Source organism: Cuculus canorus, chromosome 1, assembly GCF_017976375.1.
Source record: "Cuculus canorus isolate bCucCan1 chromosome 1, bCucCan1.pri, whole genome shotgun sequence".
Lineage (NCBI taxonomy): Eukaryota > Metazoa > Chordata > Aves > Cuculiformes > Cuculidae > Cuculus > Cuculus canorus.
This window is the reverse complement of record NC_071401.1, coordinates 76,753,056-76,774,187: the sequence shown is the minus strand read 5'-3', so window position 1 is coordinate 76,774,187 and position 21,132 is coordinate 76,753,056. Positions and strand designations below refer to the sequence as shown.

The following is a 21,132-nucleotide window of genomic DNA, read 5'->3' as shown; positions in this document are numbered from 1 at the left end:
ACCAATTTACATGTTAATCAAACACAGTCTGATAGACCATGATTAACGTAGGCTCAGTCAACATCTTAATTAGCCAGAAGCACATCATAAGGCATAGGTGCCCAACTTCTCACCACTGAGATTTCTTTCCGAGCAAGTACAGGTTTCTCAGTAGCTGTTTTCCATAGCATTGTTAAAGCTAAGACCTTAATTGCTCTAACGAGGGAGGTTAGTTAAAAACTGTTTAGCCTTGTGTAGAACACATGAGGTAGCATAGCCTCTTAATTGGAGGGCAGAGCCTGGCCAGTTTGTAACCTGGATAAGGTATGATATTAAATAACAGATTTCTGCCAAAATTGCATCGAGCACAGAATATGTTTTTTAAGAAGTGTGGATGGTTTTATCTAATTGATTAGTTCCACATGTCCACAGCCCCAGGAATCTCACCACAGGAGCCCACATGGAATCAGGATAAGCACAATTTAAGTATGCCTTTGTAGTTAAGTAACCTGCTGGGCAGGACTTCATCTCTCCTAACAATGTCTTTCCTGATATTTTGTTTAAAGGCTTGCTGGTCTGTAGCTAATTTATTTTACAAGTGAAAATCAACTTTCTCCACACAGATATATTTTAAAATTCCTTGAATACTATCAAATATTGTTTTTAAACGCTAGCCTTCTGAGGACTAACTCCCAGTGGGACTTGGAGATGTTTAGAATTTTTCTCCATTTGATTCCTTGCTGTACATCTTTCACTACTGCAAAATATACACAGGGATATGTAGATGGAAGTGATCAGTGTATATTTATTTTTATTTTATAAAGGAAAATTCTGTTATGACATGTTTGATTTTAGTGGAAAGAAGTTCTTTTATTGATGAATCCAGAAATACTACCGCTCTGGTATTATATGTTCCCTCTATCACAAGGATGCAGAATAAAAGTACAAATAACAGTACGGTGTGTGCAATTTCTGTCCTTGCTGTTATGATAGCTGGTGTAAGAGATGCTGGTGCTAACAAGGAGAAAAACATCTGTTGTGTCTTTCAGAATTGACAGCTGAGCAGAACAGGGAGTAATTTATGATATTATCTTTGGGCATAACGTGATTTTCTACACTCAGAGGTATGGGCTGCCTTTAGGATCAGTACCAGTCACTACATGAGTGTCAGATGCTACCTTGGCCTTCCACCAAGGAGACTGATGTCACAGCCTCCCATATAGAAATCTTCCCTTATTACAGAAATAAAGGAAAGATTCCCTGAGATCAAAACCACTTACAAATTACTGATATCTCTTGCCAGATATTTATTAGTGGAAACGACCCAGGAAGTTCCTGTGGTCTATTTGCCTGCCAATGTTTTGTTATTTCTTGCATTCTCTCAAAAGCTTCATTATGTTCAATCCATCCTTTTAGTCTTTAATGGCAACCTGGCCTCTTATCTAGAGTATTATTTTCTTCATATTAGATGTTCACTTAACTTCATACTTCAGTTTGTAGTATGAATCATCCTATTCCCTTCAACTCAGATCATTAAAAAGAGTACTCCGTATGTAGTTATAAAAACATTTTATTACATTTCTGAACATAATGTATCAGGCCCAGATGATCAGGTCCAGCCAAGATGGGTTTACAAGAGGCAGGTCTTGCCAAACTAACCTGATCACCTTCTATGACAAAGTGACTCGACTACTGGATGGGGGAAAGGCTGTGGATGTACTCTTCTTGGACTTCAGTAAAGCCTTTGACACAGTTTCTCACACCATTCTGCTTCAGAAACTGTCAGCCTCTGGCCTGGACAGGCGTGCACTCTCCTGGGTTGAACACTGGTTGGATGACTGAGCCCAGAGAGTGGTGGTCAATGGAGTTAACTCCAGCTGGAGGCCACTTACAAGTGGGGTTCCTCAGGGCTCGGTACTGGGTCCAGCCCTGTTCAATGTGTTTATCAATGACCTGGATGAAGGGGTTTGAACACACCCTAAGTAAGTTTGTGGACAACACTAAGCTGGGTGGAAGTGTCAATCTGCTGGAGGGTAGGGAGGCTTTTCAAAGGGATCTGAACAGGCTGGACCACTGGGCTGAGACCAATGGCATGATGTTTAACAAGGCCAAAGGTGCACGGAGGAGAAGGACCTGGAGGTATTGATTGACAGCCGACTAAACATGAGCCAGCAGTGTGCCCAGGTGCCCAAGAAGGCCAGTGGCGTCTTGGCTTGTACCAGAAACGGCATGACCAGCGGGAACAGGAAGGTTATTCTGCCACTGTACTTGGCCCTGGTGAGACCGCACCTCGAATACTGTGTTTGGTTCTGGATCCCTCACTGCAAGAAGGATGTTGAGGCTCTGGAGCGTGTCCAGAGAAGAGCAACGAAGTTGGTGAGGGGGCTGGAGAACAAGTCTTGTGAGGAGCGGCTGAGAGACCAGGGTTTGTTTAGCCTGGAGAAGGGAAGGCTGAGGAGAGACCTTATTGCTCTCTACAACTACCTGAAAGGAGGTTGTGGAGAGGAGGGAGCTGGCCTCTTCTCCCAAGTGACAGGGGACAGGACAAGGGGGAATGGCCTGAAGCTGTGCCAGGAGAGGTTCAGGCTGGACATCAGAAAAAAAATTTTTCACAGAAAGGGTCATTGGGCACTGGCACAGGCTGCCCAGGGAGGTGGTTGAGTAACTGTCCCTGGAAGTATTTAAAGGATGGGTGGATAGATGCTTAGGGGTATGGTTTAGTGGTTGATAGGAACGGTTAGACTCTATGATCCTGAAGGTCTTTTCTAACCTAGTGATTCTGTGATTCTGTATGTTTCAGATGAATGGCTAGAATTTGTGTTGAATCCTTTCGTGAAGAGCTAACCCTTAAGATTATTTAAGCCCTGATGTTTACCATCATAAAATAAGAATTTCATGCCTTGAAATACGGACTGTTAGAAACTGCCCTGACCTATAGTACTTGAAATATCTTAGCCTAAAAATGCGCAATTTTAATCTTCATGGAGCTAAGCATTAAAAAAAAATCGGTGGCTGTCTGCAGTTGCCATGCTGCATTAATGCAGGTTATACCAATATTTCCTAACCAAATTACAAATAAATTGATGGGTACAGTCTTTTTTAGACTAAACACATTCTGGCAGAGCTGCCACTGAAGTTACTGCACTCTGTAGATGTCATGTGGTAACTGAAAATGTCTATTTGGATGATTAACATGACTATGCCTAGGAAAACTCAGTTTTTAATGGCTGAAAAACATAACAGAAAGCAATTATAAATGAGACCTTTAAATGTTGATATAACAACACTTAATGTAAATTTTGATAAAACGAGAGGTTATAACTTCAGCCTTGCCTACCCTGGAACATCAGTGGGCGTAACTGTGCTTCGTCTACATTCTGTTTTTTGGAGATCTGTATTATTAGTATGCTTTATATTATTCCTCCTTACTTTTCCTTCTGCTTTCCATCCTGTCTAACTAATTAAAAATGAGGATTTATCTCTTCTAACCTCCGTGAATCAAAATGCTACATAGTGACATGGTTAATCTTAAAGGATAAGTCTTTTCATCCATGCCTTCTGGAGGTTTGTGTCTTTTCCCATTATAGAAGAAGCTCACGTACTTAGATTTAACCCCTAACTGCAACATTTAAAATATAAGTAAGATAGATCTCTCCTTTAATGAAATAAATTTGGCATTATTATAATGTTAAAGTTTGAAGGAGTATCTTGACATTTAAGGAACATAAAATACCAGCCCTACACAAACAGAGTGCAAAAGTTTTTAAACAGTTTGAAGTTAACAGCAAAAAGTGTTTACTGATGTATAATGTGTTTTCCTCTTGAAAGATCTAATTGCTGTGCCTATTTTTAACAGCTCTAGACCATTATTTTTCCAAGTTAATTTTGAGTTCTTAGATTAAATACCTAATTCAAGTGAATACAATCAGGAAGCAAAGCAAAATGTTGCAATATGGTGAAAACTTAAGAGCAGTTTTCTTAAGATGCGTAGTTTGCAAGTGTTTAGAATGAACAATCGTTTTCTGTAGTCTTTCAGTTTTCCATTTAAGTGCTTACAATGTAAAAATCTAAAAATGTCTTCTATCATACACAGAATTAATTGTGTTGGTGTATTCCCATCGTCAGTCATCCTCCGAGAATATTCAAATAATAAGACTACAATTAACTTGCATTTACACGATGTTTTCCAGTATAAGGAAATCTCTGTGAAGTTTTCCCATATTACAGAAAGGAAAACAAAGACAGAGATTCAGTGTTTTGATTAAGATTCTGGTATTTATGAGCCAAGAAGGTCTCTAGTGTCTATGATCGGAGCACTGGACATCTTTCACAAATGATCCTCTCTTGTCTTTAAGATAATGTTCTCCTGGAATCAGTCTCAGGGAGACATATTGGGGGAGCAGGTGGAGTTTTAATGAAAAGAAGACACGGCTATTTGAACACCATTGTAATCACTAACAATACAGCCATTAAGGTGAACATACACAGAAAGTAAATATTTTTGACTAATGATCTGTCTGGAAAAAAGTGGAAATTGGGAAAGAAGCCTATGATTTAATTTTGTTTCAGTTAGTTGTCTCACTATTCCTGTTAAAAGAAAAAAAAAAAGAAAAAATAGAAAAAAAAAATATCAGTTAGTTGAGAAAAAACAAGCCGAGAAAAAACAAGCCAAGAAAAAACAACCAGCTGTAGTTGATACTACTCAGTGTGAAAAATATAATGTTCATTCTCTCCATCTTTTCTGTAGGAGATCATTAGAGGGCTTTATGGTCTTTCCGGATCAGTATAAAAGACATTCTATATCTTGATGTATCTCTATGAATTTGAAAGATGTGACCTCTGTAGGGGATACTACTGTTGGTTTTACATCATTAATGTTGCCCTTCATTTATCGCTGCAGAATACCTGCACTGTCTTTTAAAGTGGGAGTTGCCTGGGGTGACAAATTGAATCCTGAGTCTTTGCACCTGACACCATGAGAGCCTATAAATTAGTTATAGGCTAGGAAGATAGATTCCTAAATGTTTCTATTTCTCATAGAAAAAATGACTCTTGGGGTCACCAACCAAAAAATGGAAAACCTGGACTTGTTAACAAGAAAACAATTAATTATTTAAACACATCTATTTATTATTAGCATTTTTAGAATTAAAGTCCTTGTTCTGCTAGATTTACTTCTGCCCTTGAGACCTGAGTTATTAAAAAACAGGGTTCAGTCTAGCCCATTTGGTACTGGGAAGTATGTACAATGGGAACTGAGTTAAAGCTGGGCTCTGTGTGCATTGCTTGTGGTCTTTCAAAGGAACCAAAGATTAAGCTATCTTATTTCAAACCTACAATAGCATAGAATTGCCAGTAGTAACTGTACTATCACCCATATGGTGGTTTATTATTCTAGCGCATTCATGGCTAGGATGAAGCAAATAAATTATTGAGTGCTCTGGGTGATTTTATTTATTTATGTATGTATGTATGTCATTGTTAGAGCAAACAGTAGAGAAAAATCTTGCATCGTAATATGACTCCCATGAGGAAATCTTAATGCCATTCAGCCAGGTGGAGCTTCTATGCATTATTTTTCCATTCACTGCCATCCACCTATCCATCATAAATGCCCTGAACACTTTTCATCCATGAAAACTCCTTGCTGCAGCAATATATAGGCTTTGTAAATAAAGTCTGGCACCCCTAAGGGGAACAATATAGACTTCTAGGAATTCTCATATATTTAATCTGGTTTAAGGCCTGAAAAGTATATTTCTGTAATAAAATATTTTAAGACCTTTTTGTCCTGGGAAATTTCTTTTCCATGGCAGGTGACCTTTACAGGTCCTTTCTGGCTACATAACGGATACGGATATGAACATTTAGGGGTTTCAAATGGATACAGTATGATGCAGGCATTTTTTAAAGATTACTCCAAGGCTAAAGCACTTTCCCTGCCCCAATATTTGAGCAGTTTGAAAGCATCAAGGCCCATGCTATCCCTGCAGTTACACGCAGAAAACTCCCAGTGGCTACAGCCAAAGCTGCACGTGTGCGTCCAAGGACAGTACTTTGGCTCTGAAAGTTAACTAGGGTATGAGAGAATAGAATTGGGGTTTGTATAGCCTCTTTCATACTTGTTATGGCTCAAAGCATCTTACAAGTAAATAAATGAGCACAGGGAGCATGTAGGAAGGGTGAGAGGATATTGAGTATTCAGTAGAAGATCACTCAGTGATTTGATCATCTTGATTTATTAATAAAAGTAATAGTGGCTAGAAGTACTGATGTTATTGTTTTTCCCGTCCTCTTGCACCCTTTGTCTCTTTGCTCCCTCTGTCTCTTTACTCCCATAAAACACACCACTGAATTTTTAACTTTAGAGTTTTAAACCCACTGTCTTAAAACTATTGATTTTTTTTTTTTGTTTTCCCGTGGCCTTTTCTTTTCAGCATCTTGTAAGACCTGCATGTTAGGTCTGACAAACAGCCCTACAGTGTCAAATTCTTTAGTCTAGTCATGTTGACATCATATGCACAGCTATGTAGTAGGATATGGGCAGTTTTTTGAAGAAGACACTCCGAAGCAGCTAAGCAAAGAAGGCAGCATTTTCCAGCAGCTTCTTTAGGGCCACCTGTACTACTACAGCAGAGACATTTGAGCTGGCTCTGGCTCTGCTTACTCAGGGGCATGCAGTGCAGCACAGCACCTGAGCTGACAAATCACTTGGGAGCTTAAATTCCGAAGGAACACTGTCACATTTAGCTTGAGCAATGCATGGACTAGTGAGTTCTTCCCAGATATTGGTCTGCTCCTATGTAGCTTCTTCACTACCCTGATTCAGATCTCTGGTAGCTTACATAACAAGGTATGTTTATCAAGCTCCATGGTGCAGTGAAAGCCTGCCATACAGACCCCAGTCATACGAGAAATGCTGAGCCAGCAGACTTCTCTATAAAGCTCACTGCAAGATTGGGGTGACTGATACAAGATTTTATAAGCCACTGTCCAAATACTGCTAAGTTTCAATGGGATAGAGTCAGTCCCAGATACTATGTATTTAGCCTGGTGTTCCCAACGCCACCAGCTAATTTGTGACTTTTCATCATCCTTTTCTGATGCAACATGAGAGTTGCATATGCCTGTAATTTCCCCTCTAAATCCCTCTGTGACAAAGCACTGTTGTGGTAACATCATAGCTCTCACTACTTGGAACAGCCTGAATTCATATTACTGGCATCAGGCAGTAAACCTGATGGCTTAACTGATATTTCCTAAATTGTTTAATTTGTTAAAACATTTAATAAAACATTTCTGGAATGATGTACTTGATATTTTCACCATAAAAATGAGCAGTGACATGTATCTGTCTGCTGCTATGTTTCAAGCGGTTGGATTTGGTCTTGGGCAGTATCAGGAACTCGCTGCTTTTGTAATTTGGGTGCAATGATTTGGATGCAATCACAGATTTTGTGTCTGATTATTGTATACCTCACAGCAAGGAGGATTATGGGAGGTGCCTTTAAGTAATGATCATAATAATAGCATATTATATACCTACAAACATCCAGCACACACAGGCATGTGCTACATTTACTCATTTCCTTTTTGATTTTCTAGCAGCTCTATGGTAATTGCATAGTTTAACTGCCCTCCTTTGTTTTATATTTGTGTATATATGTATCTGTTAAGATATCCTTCCTGCTATTTCCTTTTTGATTTGGAGGTGAGGGCTATCACTGCTGGTGCAGGGGTTTTAGCTATGTAGTGACTAGGGCTCATTTTACCTCCTTAACTCATACAAGGCTCCCTATTGATAAGTATTTTTGCATTTTGGTGTTGCAGTAGAAGCTGAAGAAGAAATATTATGAAGAAGTACGATAAGAAGCCCCAAGCTTCTAAACAATAATGTTTTTAGCCAGAGTTAACGGAACATTTGCCTTCCTTTTCAGATCATGCCAGTAGAGTCACAGGCAAAAGTCACATCATGAAGGACAAAGTGGACTAGGGTCAGGGTGCTGATCCTTGGGGAATTACTGGGAAAAAGGGGAAAAACTGGAATGGAGAGCCAAGGAAAGACCTCTGGGAAAATGGACTTGTCACTGCTCCTGCTGTTGAGGGAAAGAAAGGACATAAAGGGCTGAGATGTGGGAGCCTGCTGGCAAGGAGTAGCCCCCCGCCAGGGCAGTGCCCCCTGAGGCATCCCTTTCTGCCTCTTGTGGGGCACCTGCTGGCATCCACTGTGTTGTGGCAAAGCACGCAGCAAGGCTGCTGCTGCTTTCCTGCCCCCAGCAGCAAGACTGCTTCCCTTACCTGTGCCTAGAGCTGGCTGATGTGGCTCATGTGGTCTGTACAATACTGGTGAAAAAGAGAAAAATAGAAACCTTAGAACTGTATACACATGTACAGTTACACAGCAGCATTTGCCAGTATTTGGCTGCAGGGGAAGTCAGGAGGGCAAGTAATGAATGTTTTAATTAAAATGCTGGTAATGTTAACTACAATTAACATAATTTTAAAAAGAAGTATGGGTGAACAATGTGGTTAGTGTGTTATTGATACCTGCCCTGGGTGTGCGGATCAGGATGGTTTGTGCACTCTCTTCAGAAATAAAGATTTCTGTAGTACCTTTGAGTTAGAGATTGCAAAGCCTGAGCTAAAGCTAAGCTAACATGGGATCAGATGCCTCTTTAAATTCAACCTGTGAATCAAAAGTGTTTTACATAACCGCTATCTGCTTTGCAAAGGCAAGGAGCTTGCAGCAGCTTTTTTAGGTGTAGCAGGACACATTTTCCCCTTCAGAAGTTCCCCTGTCTAGGCTGGCATGAGCAGCAGAGGGGTCTTTTCTTACCTGCAGAAGATGACCAGCTTTCAAAAAGCATTAATCTCCTGCCAAGTTCCACCTCTTCCACAATCATAATATTTTAGCTGAAAAATCATAACATGTTAAAGACAATTCTGCATTCCTTTCCTCTAGCCTCTGGCTTTCAAATCGTGGGGTTATATTCAGGTCATACTGTCAGCTGTCCCTCTACAACAGTCCAAAGGCTAAAATCCTTTTTGGAAAAGAAAATAAATCTTCAGTCCTCACACAGTGACTTGGGATCTGGAGCTGAGGCTTCACAGAGAAGATCAAATAGCCTGAGCCTTGTAACAGAACTGTAAGAGACAGCAAGTCCTCATTATCCCACTGACGTCCATAGAGTAATGTTTAAGTTTCGGTATTAAAATGGACCAAAATGGCCAACAGTCTTCTAGTGTTCCATAAGACAGATGACCAAGGATATAGTCCCTGGGATAAGAGCTGGTACCTCATCTGCACCGTGTGTGTTGGTGCTCTGGTCTCTTAGGTTGTTATGGCTGCTCACTAAAGTGCTACGTTGAGTTAAACTGAATGGTTGTGGCATGCAAAGCGGTAATGAGACATGAGATACTGTGCAGAAGTTAATGACTCATGGGCACAGATGGGGCCAGAAGTGGTTATGAGCAGCTGCTCGACAGTAAAGCCCTAGAAAGTTTGACAAGAACAGAGGTGGAGGGACTATAGAGTAAACAGCTCATTCTCCCTTGAGGATCTTTGCCTAAAAAGAGAGGAAGACTTTTGTCCCATTCAGACACAATCATGAGCTCATTTCAGCCTGCACACTCTTCTCCAGCAGCTGCAGCTGTGTTACAGCAGCCTCTGTGCCTGTGCTAATGGGATAAAACCATTTCCATGTGCTCTTTTCGTTCAGAGAGCGTACATCCCTTCCCACAGCCTCCAGTGTATCCTTGTTCCCTTGAAATGGATTCAAATATTAAAGCCTGTTAAGTTTAATTATTGCTAAAAGTCTGGGAGGAAACAAAATCTTATGGCCACTTCATGCTGTTTCAGAACAGGTATATATAAATCACAAATGTGCAGTCACTTATAGGAGATTCAGAAGCTGGCAGAAAGCAGTAATATGCACCAAAGACAGCAATCATAAAACTTACACTGTCTTCTCAACTATGTGTGTAGGGTTGTGCAGTTCCCAACCGGGTAAATATTGTTCCTTGGTGAGAATATCTCATGCTCAAGACCTGCATGCCAGAGGTATCACCTGCCTTTCCAGGCTTTCATAAACAAGCTCATGAGCAGGTAGATTGCAACTGGTATGACTTTGTGCTTCACCATGAAAATTGTAAAAATCCCTGTAATTTCAAACGAGATCAAGAGGAAGAGCTTGCCTTCAGCCCTTTTGCCAAACATTTACAAACCAAAATTTTATTGAGAGACAATTTTTGTTTCTGAGAGTGTAGCATGAGGCAAACGTAGGAAAATTTTCCCTTTTATATATACCCCTGCTATCTCTTTGTTTTACTTCTCCCAAGACAGGGATTTCTGATTTGGGGCAAATACTGCACGATGACTGGACAGTGGATCCAGTCAGTGGACATGTACTCTTCCATTCTATTATATACAGGTACCCATTTAACAAGGCTGTGTCTACTCTTCCTCCGTCCTCCTCCTTTTCCTAATACAAAACTTGTTTTCATTAAGTTACACTGTACCAAAGCTGCACCATAAGAAACAGTAAATCTTTTTGGATTTGTTGTGGAGGTTGTGAGGGGTGGCTAGGGGGACCTGGGGTTGTTTAGACTGCAGGGGAGGAGGTTTTGGGAGCACCTCACTGTCTGTGGCTGCCTGAAAGGATGTTGTGGTGTAATGGGTGTTGGTCTCTTCTCCCAAGTGACAGGTGGTGGGACGAGAAGAAATGGCCTCAAGTTCCATCAGGGGAGGTTTAGATTGGATATTACGAAAAACATCTTTATTGAAAGTGGTGAAGCATTGGAAGAGGCTGCCCAGGGCAGTGGTGGAGTCTCAGTCCCTGGAAGTGTTCAGAAAGAATGTAGCCATGGCACTTTAGGACTGTGATTCACTCTACATTGAGGGGCAGTGCAAAGAAAGCAGTACTGGTGGGTGGCTGTTCTTATGAAGGGACTGAAGGAGATGTATTTCCTTCTTCTGTCGTAGGGCTGACTTCAAATCAAACTTTGCAGGAAATAGTTTACAATTTAGCAGTCTTCTCTCTTCTGCCGTTAGAATATCCATGGTGACATCTGGCAGCCACAGCAGCAGCAGGCAAGCTGCACTGTCCTTTTTTTTAATGAGAATTTATATTTAGAGAAGTAACCACCCAATCAAAATAGAAACAGTCATTTACTTTCAGTTTAGCACATGTGCTACATGCTTCTTTTTTATTATTATTGTCTCTTTTATTAATGATCTATTTCAGTTTTCTTCTGATGCGTAATTATGATACTTTTTCTTCTTGTGTAAAATTTTCCTGTAGAAGTTCAAAGCCTCATGTTTCTGCCAGAAAAGCCTCCTGTCTTTCTGTTTCTTAAGACCTTGTTTTGATCTTTAACTTCAAACCACACAGGAAAAAAAGCCATTACTAACAGTTTGGGGAGGCGCTGTGAAATGTTTATTGCAAGGGGATGTAAAAAAACACATATCATGTTTTGTGGAGGATGCTGCACCTAGTATTGTGGTTGGAAGAGTCGAATCACTGCTTTCTGATATGGAGATAGAACTCTTTGCTAATGCGTGTTGACAATGTGCATTGCTGATTCTTGTCCTCTAGGATGAGCTCTAGCAAATGCTGATAAATTCCAGACTCTAATCAAACATATTTCAGAAACATTAACATTTGCTAAATAAACAGCTTTTCCTCTTCTCTGTTGCATGTAATGGACGTTTCTAACATTGCTTGCCTGTCTTTCTACAAAGCATAACAGATGACCACTGCTTCTAATGTAATAATTATATTACCTAGCCCTTTCCTTGGAAAAGAAAAGCTCTGGGCTTGATTTTTCACTGTATTAGTTCTTGATTTCTGAGAAGCGTCTTGCATTTGTCACTACTGTTTTCTGTTAATGACCCTGATGACGGAGATAAAGTTTTTGGTTAAAAAATCTTTTGCTGGTTTTAAAATAGAAAATGCCTACTTTTCTTGGTATTACTTTTCAGTTTGGTCACACTCTCTGTTCATAAAAATGTAAAAGAGAAAGGTGAATCCAAAAGTCTGTGAAGAAACATAGAGCTCTTAAGAGCCATCTGTCAGAGCAACGGGGTAGATCTATACTGCTTTCAGAGACAGATCTTGGGAGTGCTCAGAAACACCTTCTTCTTGATCTATTCATAACCTGTTGACACAATTGCTTAAAGGATTTCATGTTGATACCCTCTGGGTGTGTTCTTTGGATGTTCTTGGTGACATGCTAAGCCAGTTGGTTGAATATTATTGAGGTACTAAACTGGCAGACATGCTTACATATGCAAGGAGCCATATGTGGTAGAAAAGCCTCTGAAATAGATTGGGTTCAAGCTCCCAGGTCTGGCATTTGTACAGACAAGAGATACGGCCTTGAGAACTGCCCAATGGTGAGTTTAATCTGCTCTCTGAAGCCCGTTTGTCCCACTGAGAACCTGAATGCGCTATCAGAATGGACACTGTGGGAGTATTCAAGAGCATACTGCAGGATGGGGGTCTTTATGCACCACGCTCTCATGTGTGTATGTGAATCATAGAATCTTAGAATCATAGAATCATAGAATCGTTTGGGTTGGAAGGGACCATAAAGATCATCTAGTTCCAACCCCCCTGCCATGGCCAGGGACACGTCCCATTAGACCAGGCTGCCCAAGGCCCCATCCAATCTGGCCTTGAATGGCAGAGTGAGAACAGACACTCCTCAGATTCAGAATATACTTGATTCCTAAACATTTCAAGAAACTATTTGGCCTTTGACATTGATGACATGCCATAGATTGCTAATAATAGCATGCCTGAACTTTTGTTAGAAAAATAAGCATATCCCTCAGTATTTCCCACACTCCTAGCTTAAATCACCACAGTATCATTATTAATGCCAGGGCTGATGAAATACAAAGAAATAGTAAAACCTCAGCTGAATAAAATTTGTTGTCCTTTGAGGGGCCTTTTTTATGAGACTGAAAAGCAGAACAATAACATGTCAGCTAGTCATTTGTCAGCACCCCTGCACTTGGACACAGATATGGGTGACATGATACTCTTGTCCCACCCTCTTCACAAGTGTCAAGATATCGCACAAAGCTGTTGATGTTCTGCTGAATTATTATGGCAAATACAGTTTCATTAACTACCCCTAAAATAAAGGAAGCGTGAGTAAGAGGAAGAATTCACTGAGTTAAGGTAGAGAAATTCCTGGAAGGAAATACTATGAATGGAGCTTGGAGAAGAAGCTCTGTCTGCTGGTTACATTGTATTGCTTTTATTTGTTTTTTGTAAGATGAATAAAACCTATATCCAAGAGGAGTTCAAGCTTGGTTTCCTGGTCTACCTGTTTCTTACAGAGGTAAGGACTCAGCTTGTTCACACCAACAAATAGTATGAAACTGATTATTCACAAAGAGGGAAATAGTGGGGTTTATGCCAAAATTCCCTAATAGTTAGTATTCATGGATCTAGGAAGAAATGAGTAAAGAAATCTGTGAGTGCAGACAGGGATAGAAGTTCATTTCATTATGAGGTCGCCTGTTTTTTGATGAATCTTGGAGGATGTAGTAATTAAGAGAATACTATTGTTTCCACAGAGTCACTATATATGAGATAGCTGCTCTGCTATTGAACTCATTTCTCATGTGTCTGGACATGACACTCAAAATTGTGTTGTTTATTTTTTAAAAAAATTCAGTGCTTGCATTTGCTGGGTACCCCTTCTGAAAGTATAAGTTATATCAGGAAAGACAGAAGAATATGAATATGGGCAAGATGGATTGATATCCACATACTTTAAATGGAATGGTTTGAGTTATCCTGAGGTTTGCTTGCTGGTGTTTTTCTCCCCTTCATGCTGTCTATCATGATACCCTGTTGCTATACGCTAATGTGGAATGCACTCTGCTTTAATGGTCAGAGTTCAGTGGTTTTACTGTATTTTCACAAGGAGAAAGCTAGTCCTTAACAAAAATTTTCTTGTCCCAAGGGACTAGGCATACGCTGGGAAGAAAATGTATCACAAATTTCAAGTATGCAAACTCCCGTGGGCTTTTAAGACAGCAGCTACAGAGAAAATAGAGCGTAGAGACTTCATGGTAGTAGTAGCGCTGCAGCGTGAAGTGTAATACAGCGTCCTTTGCAATCCATCAAACTAGCAGGAAAATAGTTGCCACTTTGAACCAATGCTTTCTTCTTTTTGCATGTAGAGCTCAGCTTTATGCATTAGAAAGCTTTAGAAGCAGAGCTCATGTCACATCTTGGGCACAAGAGGAATCATAGAATGGTTTGGGTTGGAAAGGACCTTAAAGATCATCCAGTTCCAGCCCCCCTGCCATGGCCAGGGACACGTCCCACCAGACCAGGCTGCCCAAGGCCCCATCCAACCTGACCTTGAACACTTCCATGGATGGGGCATCCACAGCTTCTCTGGGCAACCTGTGCCAGTGCTTTGCCAACCTCATCATGAAGAATGCCTTCCTAATGTCTAGCCTAAATCTTCCCTGCTCCAGTTTAAAGCCACTTCCCCATATCCTATCACTACAAGCCTTTGTACAAAGTCCCTCCCCAGCTTTCCTGTAGTCCCTTCAAGTACTGGAACGTCTCTATAACATTTCCTGGGAGCCTTCTCTTCTCCAGGCTGAACAGCCCCAACTCTCTCAGTCTGTCCTCGTAGGGAAGGTGCTCCAGCCCCTCTGGTCATCCTTGTAGCCCTCCTCTGGGCCCGTTCCAATGCCTCCATATCCTTCTTATGTTGAGGATTTCAGAACTGGACACAGTATTCCAGATGAGGTCTCACAAGAGATGAATAGAGGGGCATAATCCTCTCCCTCACCCTGCTGGCCATGCTTCTTTTGATGCAGCTCAGGATATGGTTTCCCTTCTGGGCTGTGAGCGCACATTGGCGGCTCACGTCGAGCTAACAGCGTCCTAGATGGTATCACCAGCAAGAATCAATGGAACTACGTTCTGCGTAGGGTATTTTAAATTTATTTCTAACATTGCTCGATACGTATCTGGCGCCCTGCCGAGCAGCAACCGAAACTACAAGCCTTCAGCTTTCCCCTGCAAATAGAAAGCTTTTTCAGTTCCCACAAGAAGCTGGCGTCGCGGCTGCCCCCAGAGCGGAGGACGCCGAGCGCTCCCGTTGGCTTTGAGCCCCCGTCAGCGGGGCGGGCAGAGCCGGGGGGGGCCGGCAGGGGCCGCTCTTGCCGCAGCCTCCGCCCTGCGCTGCCCCCTCGCCTTTGCTCTGCCCGCATCGCAAGGGAGGGACGGCAGCAATCAGTAACCATTACAAAGTCAATCCCTAACGAACTGCTTGCCGCAGCGGACTTTTCCCCCCTCCTCCTAAGTTGCATATGCGAAAGATTTACTGAGCAGTATCTCACTTGGGGCACAACAACCCTATGCAGTGCTACAGACTAGGAGAAGTCTGGCTAGAAAGCTGCCTGGAGGAGAAGGACCTGGGGGTGTTGGTTGACAGCCGACTGAACATGAGCCAGCAGTGTGCCCAGGTGGCCAAGAAGGCCAATGGCATCTTGGCTTGTATCAGAAACGGTGTGACCAGCAGGTCCAGGGAGGTGATTCTCCCTCTGTACTCTGCACTGGTGAGACCTTGAGTACTGTGTTCAGTTCTGGGCCCCTCACCACAAGAAGGATGTTGAGGCTCTGGAGCGTGTCCAGAGAAGAGCAATGAAGCTGGTGAGGGGGCTGGAGAACAAGTCTTATGAGGAGTGGCTGAGAGAGCTGGGATTGTTTAGCCTGGAGAAGAGGAGGCTGAGGGGAGACCTTATTGCTCTCTGCAACTACCTGAAAGGAGGTTGTGGAGAGGAGGGAGCTGGCCTCTTGTCCCAAGTGACAGGGGACAGGACAAGGCGGAATGGCCTCAAGCTCCGCCAGGAGAGGTTCAGACTGGACATCAGAAAAGAATTTTTCACGGAAAGGGTCACTGGGCACTGGAACAGGCTGCCCAGGGAGGTGGTGGAGTCACCTTCCCTGAAGGTGTTTAAGGGACAGGTGGACGAGGTGCTGAGGGTCCTGGTTTAGGGATTGTTAGGAATGATTGGACTCAATGATCCAGTGGGTCCTTTCAAACCTAGTGATTCTATGATTCTGTGATTTATCACCCCATTCACTTTTTCATGCTTATTCCTACAGTCATCACTTATTCTGTAAGTGCCATAAGTAACTAAATACAGCAACAAAATCATTATGATAGATGATGCCTGTCTTGGTAAACAGAATGTTTGCAGTAGGTTTGGGAACAGGTTTCCTTAAAATTGTTAAGCCTTCTGGCAGCTCACTTCACTATCACCTTCAAACTTCACAAATCAGGTTGGTGTGTGCTGAGGACACAAAACAAAAGACATTCTTACACTTCAGAATGGACCCCAAATACAGAGTGACTATGGATGGGTTATATATGGTTGTGTGGATAACACAAGTTGTGACTGTAGAACAAATGTGATCGTTTTACTTCAGCTAGCTACAGCACAAATATGCTTCTTGCTGAATGCTCATTATTGTATTTGCAGATCGACTTCATATGTATCACATGTGCTTATTGTTGTTGTGTTGTGATTTCGAGCTTTTATGAAGTGATAAGCCACATATTAATAGTTTTAACAGAAGGTGCTCTAGTTGTTAACATGGTGACACCTTGCAAGAACAATATGTTATGTCCATTTTTGGTTCTAGAAATATGCAACATTCAGAGCTTTAAAACACATAAGGTAAGTGCCTAGTTAGTACTTAGATCTGCTCAATATATTATCTTCTATGAATTTCTACTCTGTTGCTCAGTCCTGCTATAAAAAAATTGCTGCCTCCGACTGCAAAATAGTAATTAATCGCCCAGGAATCTCCTCAGGTACAAGCTGTGAAAGCAGATCGGGAAGTGGCAAGCACAGTTGCTCTTGCTTAATCTTACTCAAAACTGAACTGATTACTAACACTAGTATAGTAACGTGTTCAAATACATCCAAGTTAGTTATTGGAGGAATCTCTTTTTTTTTTTTTTTTCTCCTGATCACAATCAAGTTAGCAGTATCATGTAGATGAAAAAGCTTGTCACATTCAGCTCAGTAAATATTGTGCAGTCACTGCTGTAAATAAGTTTCACAGTAGCAGGATTGCACCCTATGACTGCAGCTGATGTCAATGAAAACTTTCAAAGTAAGGTACCAGGTGTATAATGGTCACAGTGGTCCAAAGAAAGTCAGTGATATTTAGATCATAATAAATATTAGGGAACTTTAGATTTGTTTACATTCTGGATATCTTAGTAAAATTAAAAGAAGTTAGTGTGTTAAAACTTTCCTTCAGTTGCATCACAAAGCAGCCAGACAAGGATAAAAGTACCAAATTCAATGTCCTTACAGTAACTCCTTTCAACTTGCCCTTCTGAGTAGGCAGTGCATGAAAGCATTTGCCCATGAGTAATGTCTTATTAAACTGGCATGATTTGATGTGACATATTTTTCTCCCAATTTGCATGCCTGGTAATAGATTTCCTAAATATCACCTTCAGATCCATTGGCAAAAAAGTAACCCCGCTGAAAGAAATGCTGGATCAAATGTTGGTGATGTGACAACCTCAGGGCTGTGTCTGAATGTGAGACAAAGGGTTCAGGCCATTAAAAGCTATATGGTCTGCTGCCATGCTAATGTTGAGTTCTTTGTGTAGTGCGGGCTTGTTGCCTCATAAACACATTTCCATGACTCATTAAATCCTCTGAAATTAAAGCTCTTACAATTCCAGTACAGTGGAGCAATCATTTTTAGATTTAATTATAAACAGGCTATATAATGGGCGACCTAACTTGTCCCCTTTTTGAAGGAGGAGAATGGTTAGTGACCTCTCCTTCTCTAAACAATACTAAAATCCACTTTATTTGAAAGATGAAAGAGGGGAAAATCTTTGACAAAATAAAAGGGGTGAATAAGTAAATGACATCTAGGCAAATAATATTTTACATCAAAAGTAAGAATATATATTTTGTGAACCTATTTAATATTCAGTTTAAGAGAATATAGTAACCATGACAACCCCTTATCACCTGTTAGGGATACTGCAACATCTTAATGAAACGTGCACCAAATGCCCTGTTAATATTTCTAAAATGCTGACAATATTATCTTTTGGAGAGAGCTACACTGAAAGATAAATGTGTAAAAATGCTTGAGGTTCATGATTCCCGTGTCTACTAAATAGTTTCTTTGTCCTTCTACTTTCCGTATATGTATATATATGTTTTATTTATCAGAAGTGAAAGATTAATGGCTACAAGGAGTCACTGGAGGGAGTAGTCTGGTGGACACACATCACTCCACCCACAGCGTGCCTATAATAACCACCCTCAGTTAAGTGCGCTGAAGGCTTTAGTGGTTTGTGCTGGCCAAAAGGAGGCAACATAAAGGGAGAGGTTCCTCCAAAATGGTTGAACATGGGATTTGTGAACAGGAAGGCACTCAAAAATAAGGTAAGCAGAGATCCCTCCCTTGAAGCAGTTATCCATTTACAAAGGCAGTTGGGCCATTTACTTTATTTGCAGGCTTCTGAATCGCATAAAGTTGTAACAATAATCATCTTTCTGGCTGTTGCATTTTCGGTGTTCTCCCTTCCTTTTTCAGCTTCCAAGCTGCAAGTAGCCAGAGCTTTACAATTCTGAAGTCTAACGTATGGGTATGTCAGGTGAATTTTTCTGTGGGGTTACTTCTGTGCTGCATAGCCTTAAAGCTATGGATATCAGTATAGCCTGCAGAGCCCCCTGCTGAAGTGTCATCACCTTTTCCCGAAGGACTCTATGCTTTGTTCTCTTTTTGTGGTGTACTTTATTTTCTCATCTATAAACTACTTAGAGAGTCAGGTGGTTATTAGTTATCTGAAGATCCTAGTGGTTCCTCTGATAAAGAAACCCCTTTATCTTTGATCCAGGATTCCTTTAATAAAAGACATATGGAAATTCTGTTTAAATCACAAAAATCTTTCATTTTGCATCTTCAGAATGATTATTCTTTTTCTCTCACTTCGGTGTGAAGTGCGGTATACCTTGTATATATTCTTCACTCCTGAGGACGCATGTAGAAGGAGGGAAGGAAAATCAACGGTTGCCAAGTGATTTGGTAACAGGCAACATGGCTGCACAATTCAGCCTAATTCTTCTGTACGTGCTGAAGCATCTTCATGCCTAATTTTGGTCTGGAGCACCATGTAGTTCTTCACTGTTAATTGCAGGTAGTAGATGAGAAACTGAGAGCCCTGAAAGTGCAGGTGGCTGGAGCTGACAGGATTATCAGGACATCGTTCCCCATTCATGTTAACATAAAGCACCTTTTTGGAACCCAAGAGGTGTGAAAAAGGCCTTTACAAAATGGGACTTAGGACCTTTGCATATCACTGCAGTTTCATAGTATATTACAGCAAAATACAGGCTGAGGAAGATATTGGAAGAAGAGGGGGAATGAATGTATATGACAAAGTGTGGCCCTAGGGATCAAAATCTATATGAAATAGTTTAAAAGCATTAACCTTCATTGTTGGGGTGATGTGCAATAGCAGCTGTTTCTGGACTTTCTTTTCCTGCTGTTGGTGCAAAATAATGATGATGGAGAGTGCGTTGCAGGAAGGGACATACCGGGGAATATCTGGAAATATCAGCACTGAAGTGACAAATGCAGACCAGTAGTAATCTGTGGAAGTAAGACATGCAAAAAGTAAAGCCTATGGTGAACGTTCTATTTCTGTGCTGGTCAGTGATACTTGAATCAGATTTCCTGAGTTACTTCATAAGATTTTCTGCATACTTTAATGAAAAAATATAACACCAACTATGAAAATATAGTTTTCATGGTCCAGCCTGTTTTGGTTCTTTTTTTATTTCAGTATTTTTAATAAGGGTAGCTTATAAAATAAGAATTGAATGACTGGATTATAAAACTGGTTTGCCTGGAATCTGGAGAAGTATATCATCCTTGCAGTCATTGTCTTTTATTGCCAGTGCCATTTAGCAAAAAGGGAGGCCTAAAGAGGGACACATCTGGAAATGTGTGCTAAATAAAGTGGAAATTGTTTTGGAAACCGGTAAACCTACACTATATATGTCTGTAATTAAAGGGAACAAGGTACAGTGGCTCATAAAAGTACCATCTGAAAATGGTTTAAAGGTTAAAAAAGGGCTGCTTGGTGCAGATAGAAGGGTGAGACCTGACCAGACCAGTCCTCCCAGGGCAGTCCTCCCAGTGTGCCTGTTTGTAAGTATACCATTTCAAACCCCTCTGTAGCTGCTGTACACACAAATAATTTTAAGCAATGCTCCTGGTGAGAAAAAAACATTAATGCAATAAGGAAGACTCTCTGAAACTGTCTCTTATTTTACTACTGTGACTAATGCTTTGTGGTATCTGCCCACGTCCTTGAATTACTTAATTTAAAATCCTCTGCTAAGAAGGTTCTTTTGATTTTCTTCTGAATTCTTTGCCTTTTTTTTTTTTTCTCATTTGAAATTAGAAGAATGTAATTTTTTTGTGTGTAAAACTTCCTACATGAATATATTACATAGTCAGTACCAAGGGCCTTGCTAAAGCAGTGGGAAAGGAGTGTAATTCGATATATTTTAGGTAATCTGACCTTCATGGTAACCTCAGTGAACTCCAGAAGCTTATGAGTCAAATCATGAACCACATATGTTAGCAAATTCTCAGTTGTATAAAGAGGTTTTCCTGGGCAGAGTATAAGGACTTTAGGTTTGGGTTTAAGCTTTTTGTTGTCATTCCCGAGCCCACTCCCTGCAGACCTCATCTCACCGCAAACATTGCAATCCATTAGTATCCTGGCTAGGGAAATAGTTTACTCAGTTGTAGGGAAGACAACCTTAAGACTTCTTTCTTTTTAACAGACGAAGTCCAAAAATATACATTTATTTTTACTGGAAGAATTTTAATATATTTCTCTTACACATTCACACACACAATTTTCTAGTAATAATTTTAGTAGTCTGTATGTTGTATTGTCTGATTAATACTGTCTCTCCCACTCAAAAACTTGTAGTCACATCTACAAAAGATTAGTCTTTTTGTGTCTTTCATTCCTGCTTACAGAAGAGTGTGACCTGATTACAATAATGTTTAAAGATGTTTTAGTATTTATAGATTTATTGTTTCC

General features: G+C 40.8%; 1 protein-coding gene across 3 annotated transcripts in view; it reads left to right on the top strand.

Moving 5' to 3' along the window:
- The window catches only part of MID1 (midline 1), a 254,414-nt gene that overhangs the window by 72,471 nt on the left and 160,811 nt on the right, over positions 1-21,132 (top strand). Inside the window, exon 1 of one of the 3 annotated variants that reach the window (XM_054077446.1) lies at positions 18,381-18,451. The exons of the other annotated variants lie outside the window; for them this stretch is intronic. The gene's annotated coding sequence lies outside the window, so the exon portion shown is untranslated. Of the gene's footprint in view, positions 1-18,380; positions 18,452-21,132 lie in introns of those variants that run through there. 3 annotated transcript variants of the gene reach the window in all.